At 40.3% G+C, this 20,857-nt stretch overlaps 1 long non-coding RNA gene across 1 annotated transcript in view; it reads left to right on the top strand.

The window, feature by feature from the left end:
- The window catches only part of LOC125384942, a 138,818-nt gene that overhangs the window by 24,281 nt on the left and 93,680 nt on the right, over positions 1-20,857 (top strand). The window contains exon 2 of the long non-coding RNA XR_007223796.1: positions 20,205-20,326. This is a non-coding gene — a long non-coding RNA (uncharacterized LOC125384942). The remainder of the gene's footprint in view (positions 1-20,204; positions 20,327-20,857) is intronic.

Raw genomic sequence — 20,857 nt, 5'->3', positions numbered from 1 at the left:
GTTCTTAACTTTCGTCTATTGAATTAGTATTTTATTACGATATCGAATCAGGTTGTACTTTAGCTCGAAAGCTTCTCATACATAATAGCAACGTCGTTCTCCGCGTTGCTGCAAATGTGTACAACACCGTTCATAATATCAGTAATTTACAACACCGAACACTTCGAATTATTACGTTCTCGCTGCGTTTATAACGCAGTCAGAACGTTTTGCTATTATTATATATTTATTCTTTATGTCTACCGTACCTCTTTCTTTATATTATTTAACCGAATTTTTACTTTTCGAAGCAAACATTTTTTATATCATAAACTGTATCTTTACGTTACCTCTCAATTAGTATAAACGAAACTCGTCTTGTTGAGAGTTGCTCTATCTTTGCAATACTTCAAAGTAGAAAAATCTACTTCTCAATACTATATACAGATAAAATTCAAAGTAAAATACTTTACGATGCAATTGTTTATTTTACAAGTAGATATTTCTCTATCTATACGTTCGCCACTATGTTTCGAGATAAATTCTTCAACCTGTTGTTTCGTACGAATAGAGGAATCAAGAAAGAAATTAGCCAGAAATTAACAAAATTTCTACATCGTGATATAAGTTACAGCAACTAGAGGGTAAAAGATATAAAATTCACTGTAAAAAATCGTCTATTACTCTACCTTGGTACGCCACTAGTTAAATCGCTACGTCTATAACAAGTATTTATCTACGCACCTCAAGTGGATATAAATTTTTTCGCTTTTACGATAGCGGATAACGAGCACGGTATTTCGAGCAACAAGCGAGAGGCTCGACCATGTAACGAATCTCTCTCGATGAACTTATAAATCAGATTTACGATTTAAAGACTCGAACGAGGTCCAAGGTCTGTGATGCGGCTCGTATCGCGTGCACCGTCGATACATCTTTATTGCGGGCCAATCGCGTTCCCGCATCTATTTCATCCAGCGAATCTACCCAAGAGACTGAGGCAAAAATGATCATTTAATAGCGCGTACACAGAAAGGCATGAAACATAGTTTCACTAGCCATATATCGAACCACCGTTTTAATGATCCGTGAAAGAAACGATGGAATTTTTAACTCTCACGCCTGTTCCATGCAATGTAAAGCTCTACGTCCAGGTTAGTCTCGTTGAATTCCAGATTAAATACAGTAAGTTGACTTCAAATTTGTGCCCATAGAAATCAACTTACTGTATTTGAAATCGTTTCAATTTGATCGCAAGTGAACACGTTTTCCTAATTATTCTACCAATTAGTAATAGCGATTGGTTCGAATAAATTGTCTGGTAAGTCGTTCAACTCATTCTACTTATTTATACCAAGTAACAAGTTGCCTTTCTCTTATCTTTTATAGATTTTACATGTTGGCAAATGTTATTCTTCCCATAAATTTCAAAAGGTTAATAAGACTGTTACTCTGACACAAAACTCAATCCCGCGATTTTCAGAAAACTCTTGCTCGTGTAAAGTTGGATCAAGAATTCACGCTCTCGTCTCTAACGATTCTTTTGTATTATCTCTAAATTTAAGAAATTATTCGTTAGCGCATAGGAGCCGAAGAACGCAACGACGTTAGAGTCAAGTGGTTTGACCGATCCGAACGAGGCTCAACACCGTGAAAACGAGTGAATCGGTCGAGTACGGTTACGTAATGGACCCGTAAATATCCAGGAATATTAATTTCTCGGCGAAAGCCGGTACACGAGCTCGCCCGCGCGCGCGCGCCTGTTCCGTTTCATTCCGTTCCGTTCGCCTTCGCTCGCTGCTGAAATGCGAGCGAACCCCTGACCTTTCTCGGTGTACCCGTTATACCGTGGGCTCCATTACGCATTGCGCTCCTTTTTATTGCCGATCGGTGAACGGTAGTAACGTAAATTCACTGGTTGGCCTGCTGGAAATATAGGAGTACTTGCGTATACCAACATCCGCTTCGGGCCGCTCCATCCTCTCGGGTCTGCGTCTCGGATTCCATCGAGGTTCGTCGTGCATCGATAACGGGAAGGCTTGGTGCTCAACTATCCTCGCTATGCTCTAACATTGTTCGCCGCTTTTAAACGGACCCCAGAACGATCGAAAAGTTTTCGATTAATGACGCGCTTCCTGCTTGCCGTGTACTTACACACTGGCTGGTCAACTATCTCGTACACAGGTATGTACTAAGTAGCAGCGATATAACGTGGCTGTAAAATCTGTCGGAAGATAGAGTTCGTACGTTCTGTGGTTTTGCGGCAACTCCAGATGCTTTTGGGCACTTAATTTCCGATATCGTTGAGTCATTAGGTGGCTCGTAAGAGTTTCAATAATATTACGTGTAAGTTTAGAATATATTTTTGATTTTAATTAGTATTGAGTATTTTACACGATGAAAATCGATGTTATTCTTGCAATAATTATTCTTCTCGTATGTTCGTTTCGATATTGTACGTGGTATTATCCGGCTGTCGAAGTCGATGTAGCATGCAAGATATTTTCATTTAACACGTATCTTCTAACGAACGATTACTAATGTACTACTATGTTATCGGTCTATATGTATTTTCAATCTACAAAACGTACATTCACAGAATGACTAATGAACATTAAGGATAAAATCGATGCGTAACGATAGATATTGATAATCGATTAAAGTCAACGTTCATAAGGAAATTGCAGATTTCAATCTTAACGATACATTAGGTTCAGCCACTTTTGTCGTAAGCATCCTAATATTCACGTGCACAGGTGTATGTCGTCACCGTTTTCGGAATGTCCAGCAACAGTATCGGTACACGATGGTTTACCAAAGCGAGTTCCGCCGGTGATCGCCTGGTTGATGGATGCTCGCAACCTTTCGAAATCGGGGCTACATCTCGACCGAGGTGCTCGCGATCTAATTACGCGGAAAGCACGCGAAGATGCACAGTCGAGATTCTAATGGTGAACACAGGGATGGATGCAAGAACAGGAAAATATACCGAATCCCGTTCCGCATTCAGAGTCGCGTGAATATTTCAACGAAAACATTGTGCGGACCTTCCGGCGCATTCTTCGTAGCTCGTCGCGTTCCATCGTTTCGAAACGAATGAAAAGAAATATAATGCGGAAAATAAATAAAGCGTTCGAGCGGTGTGGTTCTACGTATTCGAACAGCTGAGCCCGATACAGAGAGAGAAATACATATAATACGTGCGCGTAAACCGCGCATACCTACGCGTGCACGGGATTACTTCGCCGAAATATTTCGCCGGCCGATATTTCGAGAGCGTCCTATTGACAGAAAGTAGAAGCTTATCAATATTTCAATATCGAGCAGCGAAAACAATTTTATTCAATAAAATGGAAATCGGCCCGAGACCGGTCGAGCCTTTTGAATATTTACAACGGTTAAACAGTTACAACGTGGCTCCATTTAAATCTCAAAATCTTTCGGCCAACTGGCTAAGAAATCGATGCCACGCGTGCGTTGTTTGCGGAACATCAAAATTCGCGAGTTAATGAAAAATCGTCGGTATAGGCTTCTAGTAGGATTTGTCTGTAGAGAAATTAAAATGTAAAAGCACCGCGGATATGCGATGGATTTTGGTCCTGGTGTATTCGCGACATGGCAAGATTATTCGGATCAAGTAGGCTTTAGCGTCTTGAAATATTGACCTTCGCACAGAATGATCCAGCTTGCTGTGTATTACGAGACACATAAAACATCGAATATTTTAGGTTCAGCGGAACTATGTTGATTTGGCTACAGATTTGGATTGTCCAATTTTAACCATCACTTAGTATCGTTGAATCATGAATGACTACGACAGCTGATACTCGATTTTATTTCGCATTTTATACGTTCTTCGATCACCTGCTGTATCGTGTTCTAGAAAGACCATCGTTATTTATAACCTGATCTAAATTTAGTCCAAACTGTTCTGTTCGTCTATGACCTAACGACAGTAGTTAAAAGTTAAGTGGGTTCTCCAAATACGACTCCGAAATACGTGTCGTCTACTTCGTCATTTAATGAGATCATTGTGGAAATACCACGGTTTTCTTTAGAGCTAAACTTGCAACAATAGAACTCGTTGCAATAGGAATTCTATTTCTATTTTATTCAAATAGGAAGCTTAATAGAAACAGAGAAATAGAAGCATGTACCTCGGTACAGTATCAATGAAATTTCGATACATTTTATACGACACATAATAGGTGTATGTGAAAAAAGAGGTAAAGGTGTGAAAAAATCGATTTTGATATTTTCATGTTCCTTTAGAGGCAAAAGTATGCTCTCTGCAGTGAGATCGATTCCAATTTCCTGGAACAATCGTTGCCTTCGCAATTTACAATTAAACTCGCGTATCAACGACGCCAGCAGACGATTATTTTTACCGCGTTAATAAAAATTACAAAACACATAATAAAAAATGAGAAAACCAACTATTCTTTGTAGAGGACGAAGATAGCCGAATCTGACAACGGTAGCCGAAGATAGACATCCTCACTACGGAGTGCATAACTTTAACCGCATTTATCTGGAAAAGTCGTTTTCACGCGTAATCCTGTTTGCGTTAGAGCGCGTCGCATGTAAGTTTTCTATGGTAAGTGGCCAAACAGCCCCATGAGCCACGGTACACGCAATATCCCACACGAGAGGATTAAAAATTACAACGAAACAACAATCCCCAAGGGCACTATCTACCGCACGAAACGCATCATTTGTAGCGCAGAATCTGTCGGATTCTTTACTATGCCACACAAGGGTAGCGCACAATGGGAACCCATGAATACTCAGAAGCAATACCGTACAGTTATCCGGTCTGCCAGAAGCGACACGCTGTTAACGCGCGTACATAATATTCATCCACGCAAACGCGCATTCCGCACAATGCGCATCGACAGGGAGAAGTCGATGGTTATAGGCGTACAAGATCATCGTGCGGAGATCTCGACACGCCCGGAGTTCACGCTCCGGCCGGCGGGGTCATTGGGCAGCCTGCTCGACAACAAATCATGGCTAATGATCTACCCGTACCTTTGCAGTTACCGTACCTTATATACCGGTGAGGTAGAGGCCGCATCCACCGTACGAGAAGGTCCCGCATCCCTCCCTGTTAGTCATCGCCGTGGCCATGACCAGCCTATGACAAAGCAAAAGTCGTCCACTCCCACGGAGGGCCTCTCCTGCTCGTTTCTCGTTACTTATAATTACAACCGCCACACAGCCGAAGCTTTTAAGCTGCGCGCCGCGTTTCTCCCGCAACGTTTCGCGATTAACCAGATACATCAGGCGTATACACGGAACCATACGAACGTTGCAAGGCTCCACCGCTTCTCCTCATATTAATGGATTCTTCGAGAGCAAGAGGCCCGGTGCGCGTTGCGTGCGAATTATTCGCGATGCTGGATGATTGATTCGGTCCCCGATCTTTTTCATCCTGACGGATATGTAATTCATTAGGCGTACTTGCTAACCGCGCTAATGGTCAGAGGTTATACAGCGTATCTTGATGCCTCGTTGCGATTTCGCTGGGCGTTAGTCGGCTTGGCTTACGGAGATTGGACACCTTTTAAGGAGCACCGAGTGTGAGAGAATTTTGAGAGACGTGGCCGATATGGGAATCTGTTTATTTTGAATCGGACATGCGTTAGGTATTGGTCGATCGTGGATTTTTACACAATGTCTTTACGAACACGTAAAAGATGTAGGACGTACCTAGAGTTTCGTTTTAGATATTTGTTTTTGTCAGACGTGTGTTGGGTATTGGTCGAGCGTGGATTTTTACGCAGACTTACAGTAAACTGAGATAAACGTAACTATAACGAAAATGTTGCTTCGAGTATTTCGTATATTTTTGAGCATTTAAACTTCCTATACGTGCATATACGTTCACAGGATAGGTATTAAACGTGTAAAATACTTCACTGCGTTTTTACATTTAGCCGTTTCTACCGTTGTAGAAAAATAATTCTTGCAAACTCAAATATGTTTCTATAACAGTTCGAATTAATGGAATAATTAGCAAATCGTTTAATTCATCGATCAAGTCATCTGAAAATTCATAAAATTTCGATCGTATAAGGGTGAGGAGCTTTACACCGGTGCAACAGAAAATAGGTTTCTTCGAAGACGAGGTATCTCTCCTATGCTATATTTCGCGACAATCTCTTCTTCTACTTATACTGTACATTCTGTGTCAGTAAAACGAACGTTTCTTTCTTAAGACGATCCTACGATATGTAAACTAACTGTACTTCACCAACTCACCACGGAACACACTCACGCGATAGAACAGAATTCCCCATGGCACTTTTTCACGCATCGGATCAACCGTAATTCGTACATTACGATTCCTCTCGAGCATGACGGAATCGATGGTTGGCAGATCGACACGCGTTCGATTAAATATCCACATCGTTAATAACCGGCATAGAATGAGAATTAACCGTTTCTTTCTACGACGTTAAGAGGAAGTGGAAACGTCGGAGAGGTCAAGCTAGTCGCAGCCCCGGCCATCCATATTAAGCAGCCATTCGTGGCACTCACCGAGCCGTGCCGTTCTGACAGAAGTTAACGAAGAGAATTAAGACCTACGGGAGCCCCGGGAACAAATCCCATCTGCCGCTAGCGTATTGCCAACGCAACGCATTAAATCTTCGATCCCTCATCTGAATACAATTCCGCGTTCGGGACGTGAGTCGTGGCTGTAGCAACTTTCTGACGCGCGACGTCCCCCCGCAATCGACAGTAAATTTTCACGAGACACCTAATTAAGCAGCGATGGATAAGGGACGAGCGACAACGCGAGGGCGGGAGGCCAGGCAATAATTACGAACGTAGGACGACCTCGTCCAGTTCGTTCCGTGGCGCATCCTGCCATCCTGAGGGCAACAAACAAGCGCGCACACAGTTGCTACCATCCACCAGTACAAAGGTACGCAAACAGCAAGTCGACCGAAGGGAGAAGAAGAGACGAAAACTACGACGACGGCAACGACGACGACGACGACGACGACGACGACGATGAAGAGAAGAGGGTGAGAAGACGGGAAAGAAAACGAAGAGAAGCATCGTGCTGTGTAAATACGTAGGTTCGAGTATACACATGCGAATACGCGGCCGTCCTCGGGGGTCAACAGAGGTCAAACTGAGAACTGTACGCCGCTGTATAAAGGTTCACGTTGCTCCAGCTCCGCTGGGAGATACGGTGTTCTCAGGAAAACAGATCACGGGGGAATCGATGGTGTTCGATTGATGGCGACCAGCACCGCTTCTCGATTTGTGGCGGACAAGAGAAAACTTCTCGCTCCTCGATATCGTTGAAAAGAGATAAAGAAAGAGATAGAGAGAAGGAGGTGGATGAGGTGTAGAGGACTCGAAGGTGGGTAGAGGAGGAACGGCGGCTGAGGCGGTGGAACCACTTAATCGGGAATTTCGCATCGCGTCTCTCGATCCGAGATATCGGATCGGCAGCCTGGTCGAGAGGTTACGACAGGTCATGGCGACGCTCGAGCGATTCCCTCCCACGCGGCATGGCATCGCTTCCACGTTGGAAGCGAACGGAATCGAAAAATCGCCGCGTGCACCGTTAATCGCGCGCAAGGAGCGTACTCTCGTGCCCGGTCACGCGTGTACGCGTGCAAACGCGTGGGCGATGGAAAACGTATGACTAGTGGATAAGTAATGCCCTTTGTTTGAGCGATGATAACGCTCCTTTCGCTCCGCTCCGGTCAAAGATCTCCGTAACGCGACGCCCGCGTGCAACAAGCCCTCGCTTCCAGAATAATTCTGTCGTTCATTAAGCTTTACGGTATAGCGACGCGACGCGATAGGATGCGTTAGCTCGTGTTCCGCAATTTTGCCACGTTGCCCATGGTCACGCGCCCTTTTGATCTCGTTCCTGGTTAGAATGTGAATCGTTGTTTGTGTTCGGTGACTCTGTATGAATGCAATTTTTATTGCCAATACAGGGGATTATTGGAATTAGAGGATCGAGGTGGAATGTGGTTATTTCGTTTGTATTGACTTTTACTCTAGCCTTTGGTTCTTCGAAGTTTGTTTGTTCCAATTTTCTGTTTGCTTCGTCTGTATTTTTAGCATACGAATGTTTTTGTGGATGGTTAATGGAACATTTTATAGCGAAATAAATTTTATTCGATGTCTGGTTACGTTAAAACGGTACTGTTAATAATCTCATTGACTAATAGCAACAATTTTCCAATAGATATCAAGTGAAATCTCTTCTTAGGGGATATTTGTAGTAAAAATTTGATCATTTCATTATTTTCCAATAATTACAACGAGCAGCTTACAGCGAAGATCATTAATTCGCGATTCATAAACAATTGCTTGCATTTCATTGAATTTCCAATCTGTGTAACGTGTAACGCGTTAAATGATGCGTTCTAACTTCTGTTTACATAATAAATTTTCTTATACGTTCGAACCGGAAGCCATGCGTGAAGACGATACCGCGGAAGCAATTTCAAAGCAGAATGACAAACTATGCGCCATTCTTATACGATTTCACGCACGTGCGTACACACGCAAGAAGACGAATAATGTAATCTTCGAAGAAAAGAGGCGTGGGACGTATTCGATGATTTGATGCATGGTCCGTTGTTCTCTCAGTTTCCTAGACGTTTGAAGTCAGTTTTAGTAGGAAATCTTAGCAGATTTCTCCATTGCCCTGTTAATAAGCAAAATAATCTTATTAACAACGATGCCAATTAATTTTGAAACTGGTAAGGTGACGTTTCTTTGCGCGTTTCTGTATTTTTCGTTAATAGCTTCGTTAATTTTGTGAAATATCTAGAGAAGAAAGTTTATTTTGTAGAAACTAGGTCTTCGATAAATAATTAGAACGGATTTCATCCACGCACTTTCATTTCCTCTGAATTTATTTTCCAACGCCACAATTATCTCCAGAATTAATGCATATAGAACAGGTTCTATGCAGGTAATTTAAACACTGGTTTCGTTTTCTAGTCTATGTTGTCGATATTCATCTACTCGATTTTACATACATATAATAATTTTCTATTTAATAACTTTAATGAATCGATAAATTATAAGCTGTGCCTAGATTATAGACTCTTACGACACACGCAATTTCTACAACATTACGTGAAACGCGTAGCGAACATGTACACGAGTCAATGGAAGATTCGAGTCGAAAGAGACTGATATTGTTATGCCTTGGAGCGCCAACGTTGTTTTGATTTGCTAGGTTTAAAGGTAAACAAACTCCGAGCAAAACATTATCGCTGTTATTCGTAATCGTCAACCAGAGTTATTTGAACTTTTTGTAATACCACCGATCGATACAAATAGACGAACATGCTCTCTAGGACGATCATCATAACGAGTCACACAGTCGAATGGCGAGCGTAGAATCGAACGGTAGCATTGAACGAGCGACGATTACGACCAGCATATAGTATCTCTGTACTTGTATTTAAAGTGATTTTAATATACATCGACTATTACAATTTTCTCACTCGTCTCTTTAATAAACCAATCAACAGGTATTTATGGTAACCACATTTAAACGTATCGCAAAATTCGTTCCATCGTCAAATTCGCCGCTATCATGTATCTGCGAATAATTCATAATTTATAACTTGTACGATAGAAAAGTAGCGCTAAAATAATAGTATCGATGCTATGCAAGAGAGCTCCAATCACAAGATCAAACAAACTTTCGTATTCGCCCAGGAATTCGAGGAATCCACTTTCCCCGTGCGATCTCCAGCCATTCTGTCGCGTGTTACGGAACGCGATTTCAGGCCTCGAAGAAGCTGGGGCGACGATCCGACGAAACGATTTCGTTATGCGAGCTCACGCACGTGCGTCCGCGTCGCCGGAGACGAAATCCGTAGCTGGCGAGTATTCGCGGCTTACAGTGAAAAGAGGGTGTGGGCGGTTCGACGTGCGTGCGTGATCGTGATCAGGATGGCGAGTCGAGGTCGTCGTCATAAGCCGCTCGTGCGCGCTACGGGCCGATCCAAATCTCACGGTCGAACCGAAAACGAACAAGCCGAACGTGTCGTTGCATTCTCTGATAGATAGTTGGAACTTATCGTCAATCGACCGCTACCTTATAGAAGATTTCCTGCACTCGATACGTGGATTGAAATTGTTGACGTTGATGAGATGAAATTGTAAGGCACGAATTTAGGGATGTTTTTATGCGTTTCGTTGATAGTTTCGTTAGAGATTTTAAAAGTTTCGTTACGATCAGACTCGGGATTTTTACGCAAATAAAAAAAGATTTCTTTTAACTTATTAAGGATTAACGTTGCATCAACAATATTATTTTAATTCTTTTTCATTCAATTTACTTTGTTGGGTGCTGTTTTCTACATTGTGCCTATGAAGTGGAATTTCAAAGATTTCTTAATATCTTTTTCGTTGCTATTTATTCCATCTAAATTATACAATTCTATGGAATTTAAAGAAATTGAACTCTTCGTAATATTACGATAAAATATTGCCTGATCCTTAGTGGGTTAAATTATAATGGAGAAAATAAAAATTCGCTTCGCCATGTAGATTTATTGGAATTAAAGATTTGTTTCTTTAGTCTGAATATTTTTTAAAATGTTTATGTAGCATACCCTGTGCATTGGAGATATTTAAATGTTCCATAAATGCATAGTAAATGTCACTAATTAGCACTGATAAAACATGATGGATTTGTTACCAGGGTTCTTTTGAAACGTCAGGGTAGCTTTATAGAAATACGATTAAATTAACGAACATTTAGCTGTTTCGTGAAGTCACGAATTAAGAACATTACTTACAATTAATTTAGATATGTTAATGTATCATTTTGAGTAATAGGAATTGTATAAATTTGCTTATCTATATACTGAGAATGTTTCTGCATTTACATGAAATTTAAATGTATGAAAACGTAGAAAACTTATGCACTTACGTACAAAGATACATGTATAAACAAATGTCTATTTAGATTCTATATCTCGAGCCATATTTATAAGAATGTAAATGCAGTCTAGTTACTTTATATACAGTTACTTGCTAAACAATTAAAATAATTCTATATAGAAGATTCGATATCCTTATGAAGCTCGATTGAATTTATCAATCTGGATTTATGCACGTAGATGGTACCGCGAAAAGATCGATAAAAAGTCGTACAAAAACACAGGAATATTCATTCTTCTCAAACAGTATATCCAAGCGATGTGTCCTATTTCCGCAAGCGTAATGACCAAACAGAAACGACAACAATTCACCTAGGATTAAATCGTTGCGCGGGTAGACGAACCCATTTTACAATGTTCCTATCGTTAATCTCGAAGAAGAGGCAGCAGTTCGCGGGGGATCGTTCGAAAAGGTTCTCCCACAAACGTTGGTCCGTTCCTTTGTTTACGCGCGTATGAATTACGATGCGGCGCATAAATCACCGAATAATACCTGACAAATCCAGCGGCGATAAATAATGGAACGGCCAGCAAGTAAGCTACCGTGGTCAACGTGAACTCTGTCAGTCCGCGACGGTTAATATCCCTGACGCGTACGTTTACGCGCCATTTGCTCGCCGATTTACAACTGGTCCCCGGTAGAAATTGGACGTCGCGTTAACAGATTCCGGTTATGCTTTCCTTTCCTTGCTCCACGGGAAAAGATTCTACGGACGACTCGGGTATAGAGACCCAGGCAGCAAAAGCGATCAGAGTTCAGAATGATAGGAGCGACGAGCAGAAGAAAGAAAGTCGAGGACAAAGTTAACGCGTTGATCGTCGTGCGAATTTTGTATTTTGCATTGGGAGTCGCGACAGATTGACGTATTACTACGCTATGACGTTTAATTTTTACGAAGTGTTATATATCGTGTACGCGTATTTCCTTTAACAATGTTATCCAAGTTCTTCGCATTGTTAAAAATGTTCTAATCATAAAACTGATTTTATCTTAATCGTTCTGAAAGAGTTGGTTACGTGGATCACCGATGACCACCGTGGCAAGGAACATGTTGAGCGAACATGATCGACGAGGCAATGGAGAGACAGCGCAGCTGTACTGCATTGATACACCGTAGCGGAGATATAAGAAAACTGCGGAATTTGTGGAAAATTTAACGACGCAAAAATGCACAGAATACGCGTAACATGCGAAAATATTGAGTTAATCGGCAAGTTTTTCGTTAATGGTATACACTTTGGTGTATTTTAAAAAAATGACGAGGAACGTTATAAAAGCAGAGAATATGAAAATACATGTATTCGAGATGGCATAAATAAATTACTCTTTGGTTAAATAAATTTTATGGGAAAATAACAACGCTAATGTGCTGTTTTAAGAAAACACGAATGAACCTACGACAGTACTCGTTATAAAATTGTGCAGGGAAATTAAATCTCTATATATATTCTGTTTATTTCGTTGTGTTCATAAAAATCTGCTGTTTATTCGTAAGTTCGTAGACATTTTCGTCAAACAGATATATCGTATATAAGTGTTCACCTACTGCGACATAGTCAGAAAGACAGAGTACACTTGCTCGGGATAAGCGATCCAAAGTAGATAAGTACTTTACTCGACAGACATATGTCGGTATTAAAATTCTAAGATCCGCTGACATTCAGACAATTGCGTCTACGATCGTTCCGTCATTGTAGCGAATAGCAAAGTTAGCGAAAGAAACGATGCATGTATTGTTCGATCGGCAAATTTAAGCAAGTGTTTATAAGTATTATAATAATATATGCTTTCAAGTTGTAGGCTACGACTCGTGTTCTCAATCGGCAGTTTACCTCCAAAGGGATCGTCAATTATTTTCTAGCGCCTCGTTGCTATTGTTTTTAGTTGAAGATTTTAAGCTCTAGTTAAATACCGTACTTGAAAATTATATATGTTCTCTTCCTTTTTGTCAAATATATGTTTCTATGTGGCTCGTCGATGAAAATTGTTCGATCGTTACGAAGAAGGGATGCAGTTGAAAAATGGTTGGGAAACACTGCTCCAGAAGAAGAGAAACGAGGATAAGACAAAGACGAAGAAACAGAAGAGGAGGAAGAGAAGAAAGGACGAAGAAGAGGATATCGAAGGAGACGAAGAGGGAGTGGAAGAAGCGGTAGAAGACGAGGGTATTGTTAGGAAGGCGGGCGAAGGGCGGCTGGGTTCTGTCACGTTTCGCATTGCACGCACCAGAACTTTCTGCGGAGGTTGCCGAGGATCTGCTCGTTCGACTCCCTCGCAAACTGATCACAAGCGCGATCTTGCCGTCCCTGGACGCCGCGGAAGATCACGACTTCGACGTGATCCGTCGTGACGACTATATCCCCCTCTACAACTTGCCGATATTATTATTATATCCTCCCCGAGCCACGTACAGAACGAACATTCCTGCAACGTATCTGATGCCCGTTCTTCTTTTTTTCTTCGATTTTTCTCCCCTTCCATTTTCTTTTCTTTCTTTTTTTCTAGCTGTTTCGTTTTGTCTTTCTCTTTGTTCGTTTTTTCTTCCTCTCTTTCATCATTTCACCCGAGCGTTCGTGTCTGTACTGCGGTGAACCGAGAAAAGCGGTCCCTTGGCTTCGAACGAGATCCGATTGCGGATGATTTACGCGCCACGGGAACTGGACGTGGTCGCGTCAACGTCCGTTCGATTCTTCGCTCGACGACTGCTGAAACCTGCGCACCAGTAAATTCGGTCTATGCAGAACTTGCGGCAGAAAAAGATCTCTCTGCCTCTCGTGGTTCTGAAGGGATTTTGGCGAATGGAAAATGTAAATGGTCGTGAAAGATTAACGTTAGATTTCCCCAAAAGTTTCTTTCGTCTTATGAAGAAATAATAGACGCGCGACATTTTCTGTTTTATATTATTTTATTGAATCACGTACGATCCTTTTTGTTCCAACAGAACAGAATAGTTTCTTGGTTCAGTATGAGAAGTTGTCCCTTTTAAGCAAAGTATATGAATTTTCTATAAGGTTTCTATCGAATTGGATTTCTTATTGCACTTTGTTTACTGCGATTGCGTTTACCGAATTGGAATACGAAGATTACAATAGTTACGAAGCGATGACATTATATTTTGGAATTGTTTTTCTACGATTGTACATTGATTTACGAACGATGTTTTAGATACAATTCGATTACATTCGTTGTAAAAACGAAAGTATAAGAAAAGTTACGAATATTCTTTCAAGAAACTTCAGAAATATCACAATCTTGTTAATTCTGTTATTTTTATGTCGTTCGGCGAACACTTGTCCGTAATTTCTCTACGTTTGCTTTACGTGACAAATTACGTGACAAATGCAATCGATGAAAGAAACTCGGCTTGTTCGATTAATTAATTCGACTCAGTTGTCTAATCGAGTTACTTCTCTGCTTCTAAAAAACAGCAGTAGTTAATATTCTGCATCTGAAAACCCACAGTGTCGTCGTTTGTTTGTTTTCAAAAAATTATTTGAGAACAAATGCTCAGTCTTGCAAGAAAAACTGCAAAATCATCGCTTCGTAGAATCTTTAATTGTCTCGATACGAAGAAGAACACGTCATATTCGTAAAAAAATCTACAGAAACTAGGATACCAATTTCCGAATGAAACAATCGCTTCTACGTTACACCACGAAGATATTCCGCGCTATTCTTCCCTTCGTAATTCCGTACCAGCGCAAAACTCATAAAACACAGTGATCGTTTTCGCATAACCATAGCACGGAGTCGCGAAAGGTCAAGTTACTCGACTGTGACGAGGAAGAGGAATGGTTTCGAAGCGAAAGACAGTTTGTCCACCGTGGAACGAAGAGTCGTATCCTGGGCACGCGTGAGGAGCTGGGGCGAGAAAGGGGTGGAGCCCGGTTTACACCCATAATTCAACCTCCTCTCTGTTATTCAGCCTCGATCGGGTTGTTATTAAGAGGACACCAATAACGTTACCGATACAGCTTTATTACTACACTCGCTTAATGGGCCCCCGTAAGTCGAACTATCGATTTATACCGCTGATTTATGGGGATTCAGTCATTTGCAAGCGGTCCCCGGCACCATCTTACGTGCGTTGTCTGTGTGCGTGGAACGAGCGAGCCAACTTCACCAAGAGGAATCGTTCCCCGTTCTCTGGGCTTGGTAAAGGGTTAATCAAGGTCAGCCGTTGCGCGCGTTTAAGGTCGACCGTGGCGGATGAAGACGTGACGCGAAACGATCATTTCGATCCACGCTGATAATGCACGCGTATTTGCCTGTGTTCCGCCATTATGCAGGCATAGATCAACGAGCTGACCCGTTCAGGGTTGCGTACATCCTCCGTTCTAGACGTTTCGTCCAGATTCGAATCGCTAAGGAGCTGCCAAGTCATCGATAGAAGGTGTTTCTTCTTCTTCTTTAAAGAAACGCAATGCTTGTTATTCATAGGGATACGTTGTTCGATGTTATACGAAAGCTGGGCTTTCTAGAAGTTACGAAGAAGAAAAGAAACAACGATCTTGTTAAGTTTACTACGATGTAATTTCATTGTGTTCTGTTAGGATTCGAACAGTCGACCTTTCTCTTCGATACGATATGGCGGTTGTTATTTCGAGATATATGGGTATACGAACTATCTATAATCTGTATGAAAGATGGGAATCCTAGAAATTGTACCGTAGGAAAGAAGAAGCAATGATTTGACTAAGTTTCTTGTGATTTTAATCCTTCGTTAAGACTCCAATCGCTGTGGGCAGTTATCAGACGATGGATATGATTTCCATTTTCTTTGGAAGACAGTGACATTTTATTGGTAGATGACGACTGAAGTTTGTAGGAATTGCAATATGTAGGCGCAAGAAGTCGCGATCCTGCTAATGCTACTATAGTTTCAGCTTTCTTTGCTTTTAATTTAATTAAATATCCGAATGAAATACATATTGTTCTGTGATACTGTCGTGGGACGTCGGTGACTCAAGAGTAATAAATGTCACGCGTATCCCATTTTTCCTCAAATTGTGTATTGTAGGTATTGGCTGATGAAATGGATGTTAAGTAACAGCCATCGACATTTCTGGGCAGATTTGTGAGAACAGACGCAATTACGCGAATTTAAATGCGAATTCTTCGGTGAAACGATTACATTGTTAACCTCTTGTCGTAGTGTTGTACAATACCATTAAAAAATATCTGCGGCACCTATTTTTGACAAGATATGTTTCGACTATGAAATTCTGGGCAAATCAAACTGCAATTATTTTATTCTTCCTAATCATCGTTCAGTATTATTTACCAGATAATTTCAATTTATAATCGATCGATTCCATAGAACCATAGAAAATACCGTTTCTCGTTGATCATCGATTTATTATTCATTGGTACAGTTTGCCTGAACGGAAATATTGTTGCTAGAAATACCGTGCAAATATTAATAAATCCTGTTATACGTTATTAGAAATAAAAATTATGTCGCTCCATTTCTTCCTCAACGATCTCCCAGAACTGATTGACCATCCGTGTGATTCGGCCGCCTATAATTTTCTCGAGACTCGAACCCGCAACCAATGTGGTCCCGCGACTGTTTCACCGTCCTGGGGTATCGATCGCGGAGAATTTACGTATATCGCGTGGATCGACCCGTGTTTCACACGGCGGCGTACACGTTTTCTTCGAACGGCCGGGCACGGAATCGATCCGCGGCCAGAAACTTCGGATTCGTCGAATTCCAGCTCGCGATCGCGTCGCGAAGATAATTCTCCGCTACGGCTACCCACGCCAATGGATACACCGAGATCGTGAGTCAGCCGCGCGGCTAGAGGCGAGTATATACTTATGTACGCGCGGAGCCAGCCCCGCGATCGCGCACACGAGCGCGGATCTTCGCTCGATTTTAAATTAGCCGACATTTTAATACTCGCGCTATTGCACGCGCGGATAAGCTTCGTGCTCTGCCTTCTCTTCTCTTGCTCCGGCCTCTCCACGGCAATTCATTTAACCCTCCTCCCCCTTTACGCTTGTGCACGCTCTCACACTCGCCCCGTGCTCGTCTTTACACGACGATATTTAAGCGGCTATTTACCGATCGGCAACAAGCGAGCCGATAATATCGATGGCACGATATTATAAATTCCTTATCGGGCCGACTGCGCTCCACCACGATCTACGATATCTAATGGCGCTTTTTCCCTAGCTGCAAATTAAATTTCGAATCGATCGCGCCAGCGTCCTGCTTCCAACGAACGTCCCGAATCCCCCGTCTCTCTTTCTCTCTGTGTATACTACGGCACTTCGTTTCTTGCACCGTTATAGGTAGATACCCTTGCTCTCTGGGGTTTCTATATTTATGGGATGTTCCACTGTCGCTGGGAAAGTCCCCTTCCAGTTCCCGTATCACCGGGTTAATTGTTTCACCGCCCTTCTTTCCGCGACTTTGATCGAGCAGCCGTTCGTTTTCGGATGATCCAGTGAATTAATCTGGGTTTGGAATAGTCGAGTATGTTCCTCGCTGTCTTTAGCCTATCAACTTTTCATTTCGGAGTAAAAGTTTATAACGGAAGCTCTGTACCGCGATGAAGGTAAATTTTGAATGGTTTAAAATGGACGAGGACGAGAAAAGAGTTTACTTAATTCGTTCGTTTATTAAGCATTTCATTAAATTAATCTTCAGTACAGTTTTGGCGTTAAGAATTTAATACAAATTATATTAAATTCTACAGAAAGATTAATAACACATCTATGACATATCTAACTAATTTACGAGTAACTGTGACAAAATTAAACCTCGAGCCTGGTAAATTTAATTATCCAAAGTATCTGCACGAGTTTACAGAATTATAGTATTGAACACTTTATAATATTCTATCAAACTCAATTATACAAAGTATACATTAACGTCTATTAGTGGTTGAAACTTTTTTTTACAAGGATATTTTATTCAAATGGAAACTCGTTTACAGATAAGATATTTGCAACCTTCCTCATCAATCTTGTCGCGTTTAGAACATTAACGAATGAAGTCCGTCATAAGTGGAAAATCTGTTTACTGTCATGCCTTAAGATATATGATAATTTATCGATGCAAGTTTTTGCGTTAATTTGCGAATATAATACGATTTTAATAATTTGCCGCACGTGTGTTAGAAATTAAATGCGTACGCGTTTAATGTGCTTTGATAAATTGCGTTAATATAAATGTAATGCGTATACAACCGTGAGTTGATTATTCCGTAATTAGAATTGAAGTTCTGTCGGTTTCGGTTTATTCCACAATATTATCTGTTTCGGTTACGGTACAACAGTTACCGGTTTTCGAAACGAGAAAAGTGTTTAATAGGAATGTTCATATTCCGTCAGCAATTTCATTACACACTTTAACGAGCACTGATGGTTAACATCAACAGAATATAATACAAGTAGGTAATATAGTTCAATGGTACAAATGTCGTTCAGTAAGTAGTAACTTAACGAAGTAATACTCGACAAAATTCAAGAAAATTTCTATCAAAGCGTATATACAAAGTGTATGTTCGTATAAAGTAAATTAGACTAACGTTAATCATTTTCGATGAAGAATATTCTCAAAAAATGAAAATTTCGAAAGATACCGCAATTGGTTGGCTTTGATTAACATTTGTGAGTTTCAATGAACATAAATTTCTCGTATATCCATAAAGAGCGACTTGCAAATATCGATACTAATATAAGAGATTTCTTGTTCGTTCAATACTTCACTATAACTATTATCAAATACTTTGCCACGTAATTAAACTAAATCGAAAAAAATACAACATTTGGCAATGACGTTAGCTCTCGAATACAACGTTGGCGGAATTAGTCGCCTACCTATTAATATTCTCTTATCGGAACCAAAATTACAAGTCTTAAAAGAACGTTCGAAATTCTTATGTACTAATTACCTTATCGCGAAATTATACTTTTTCTTTTAAAGCGAGATGTAGTTTCATGCACTAACAATCTTTTATTTAAATAAGTTTTATCAACCCTCAACTCGACGTTGTGGTTCGCCTTATTCCCTTTACATTTGACACAGAATAAATATAAATATATAGATAAATAGTTATTAATATTAATCAGAATATTAATTACGAACATTTATAACTATAACCAATTGAATTTAATTTCTAAAGTATAAATTCGTACGATACGAACCGGGTATCGCAGATCGTTTAACGTGATCTATTCGAGTAAAAAATCGTTAGTATGCGAAACTTTACCATATTTGAAAAAAAATGCATTATCATAATGGAAAGTATCGTTTCATTGATGAAAATCGGTATTAAAGAAAGCAGCTACATTTCATGCACCTTCCGTTCCGTGTACATGTACCTTAAGTAAATGCGAAATTTTTATCTGAATAGCCTGTTGTAAAAAAGTTGCCGGAGAAAATTTGGCCAATTTAGTATGCGTGCTATCCCCGTTGCAGTTCTGCTTGTAGTTCGAGGCTGATAGAACGATCAATCCGCTACCGGCAAGTGGTGCTTGCTAACGATGACCACGAGGTAACAATTTCTTCGCGAATGTAGCAAAATTGCACGTTGCCCGGCTCGTATGTTAGGAACATGCACGCACACAACCGTGCGCTATCACGTGTTCGGTACTGCAAGGTTCCCTCACACGAGTTTTGATTCTTTTTATTATCCTTTTTTTAGCTGCGCCTTTACACTGTGTTTACCGTACAGTTTTCAATGAGAGATTTTTCTCGTTCCAGGCTCTTCGCGTTATATCGCACGCTTAAACACCTCATAGCGTTTAGCGTTTTATCTTTCTTTCCGGACCTTTGATATTTAACGATTATCCTTTCGAAAATTGTTTAATGTGTATCAACATCGTATTTTATAAATATTAAGGGATATCTCTTGCCTCTTATCATTTTATATTTGTACCGACCGTTTAACTCTGAATGCATTAAAAAATTGCTGTTTGTAAAAGTTAATAACGAACGCGTAATGATAGATCACATGTGGCAGGACCACGTAGAAAGTTATAAATTATGACGATTAATTAATCGCATTAGCATCGATCTTTTCTTCTCTATCGTAACGCGACGTATCAAACGAATTTTCGTTTCTTGTTTCATAGAAATTGCGTGTAACAAAAGTTAGAAAATTGATGTTAGGAAAGTTGAGGTAACATTTTCTAAATTATTGCGATTTAATCTATTTCACGATATTTGATAGTATACCGTAATAATAATACGAATGAGAAGATCTTTATGCGTGTAAAGAAGTTGTTCGTAAGAAATGTCGGTAACTCTCATCGTGTTTCAGAAGTTCCATGATGCAACGTTCGTAGAATCGGCTAGAAAGTCCGGTAGCTGCGACGGTCTGAAGACGTCGATGAGAAATTAACATTGCTGCAACGTGACGCATCGTGCATACCTAATAAACAGGTTCGTGTAATGAAAATCTTTATGAGAGTTGTGAAGTAATCAGTCAACCGTGCAATCTCTTCTGTATCTTTTTTACTCTCTGCTTCCACGTCTTTGCACCTTTCGTTTTCTCTATTTTCATTCTCATCTTTCGCTTCATGTTCTACTTCATACTATTTTTCCTGTTTTACGACGAGTGAAAATTCCATTTTGGATGAGTCATACTAACTTAATTATTCTTCGAAGTTTAATAAATCGATAACTGCTTGATCTTATATCTCTAACTCGAGCTTGAATAATCGTCGTTGTCAAGTATTATGTTAATTAGCAGCATCTGTATCGTGTTATACGTCATATATGACGATAAGTATAAGAAAATCGTGACAAGTCGTCTTTCCCATTTCGTATAGAAGAGTAATTTTGTGATCTCATACGCATCAGCCAATCTTATGTTATCTTTTGTTAAATTATCTTTTAATTATTTTATTTATTTTATTGGGATAAGTGTTTATTTGTTTTTACGCTTGGTAGTATCAACATTTAAAGAATATT

This window comes from Bombus terrestris, chromosome 4, assembly GCF_910591885.1.
Source record: "Bombus terrestris chromosome 4, iyBomTerr1.2, whole genome shotgun sequence".
Taxonomy (NCBI): Eukaryota; Metazoa; Arthropoda; class Insecta; order Hymenoptera; family Apidae; genus Bombus; species Bombus terrestris.
This window is presented reverse-complemented; position numbering and strand designations above follow the sequence as displayed.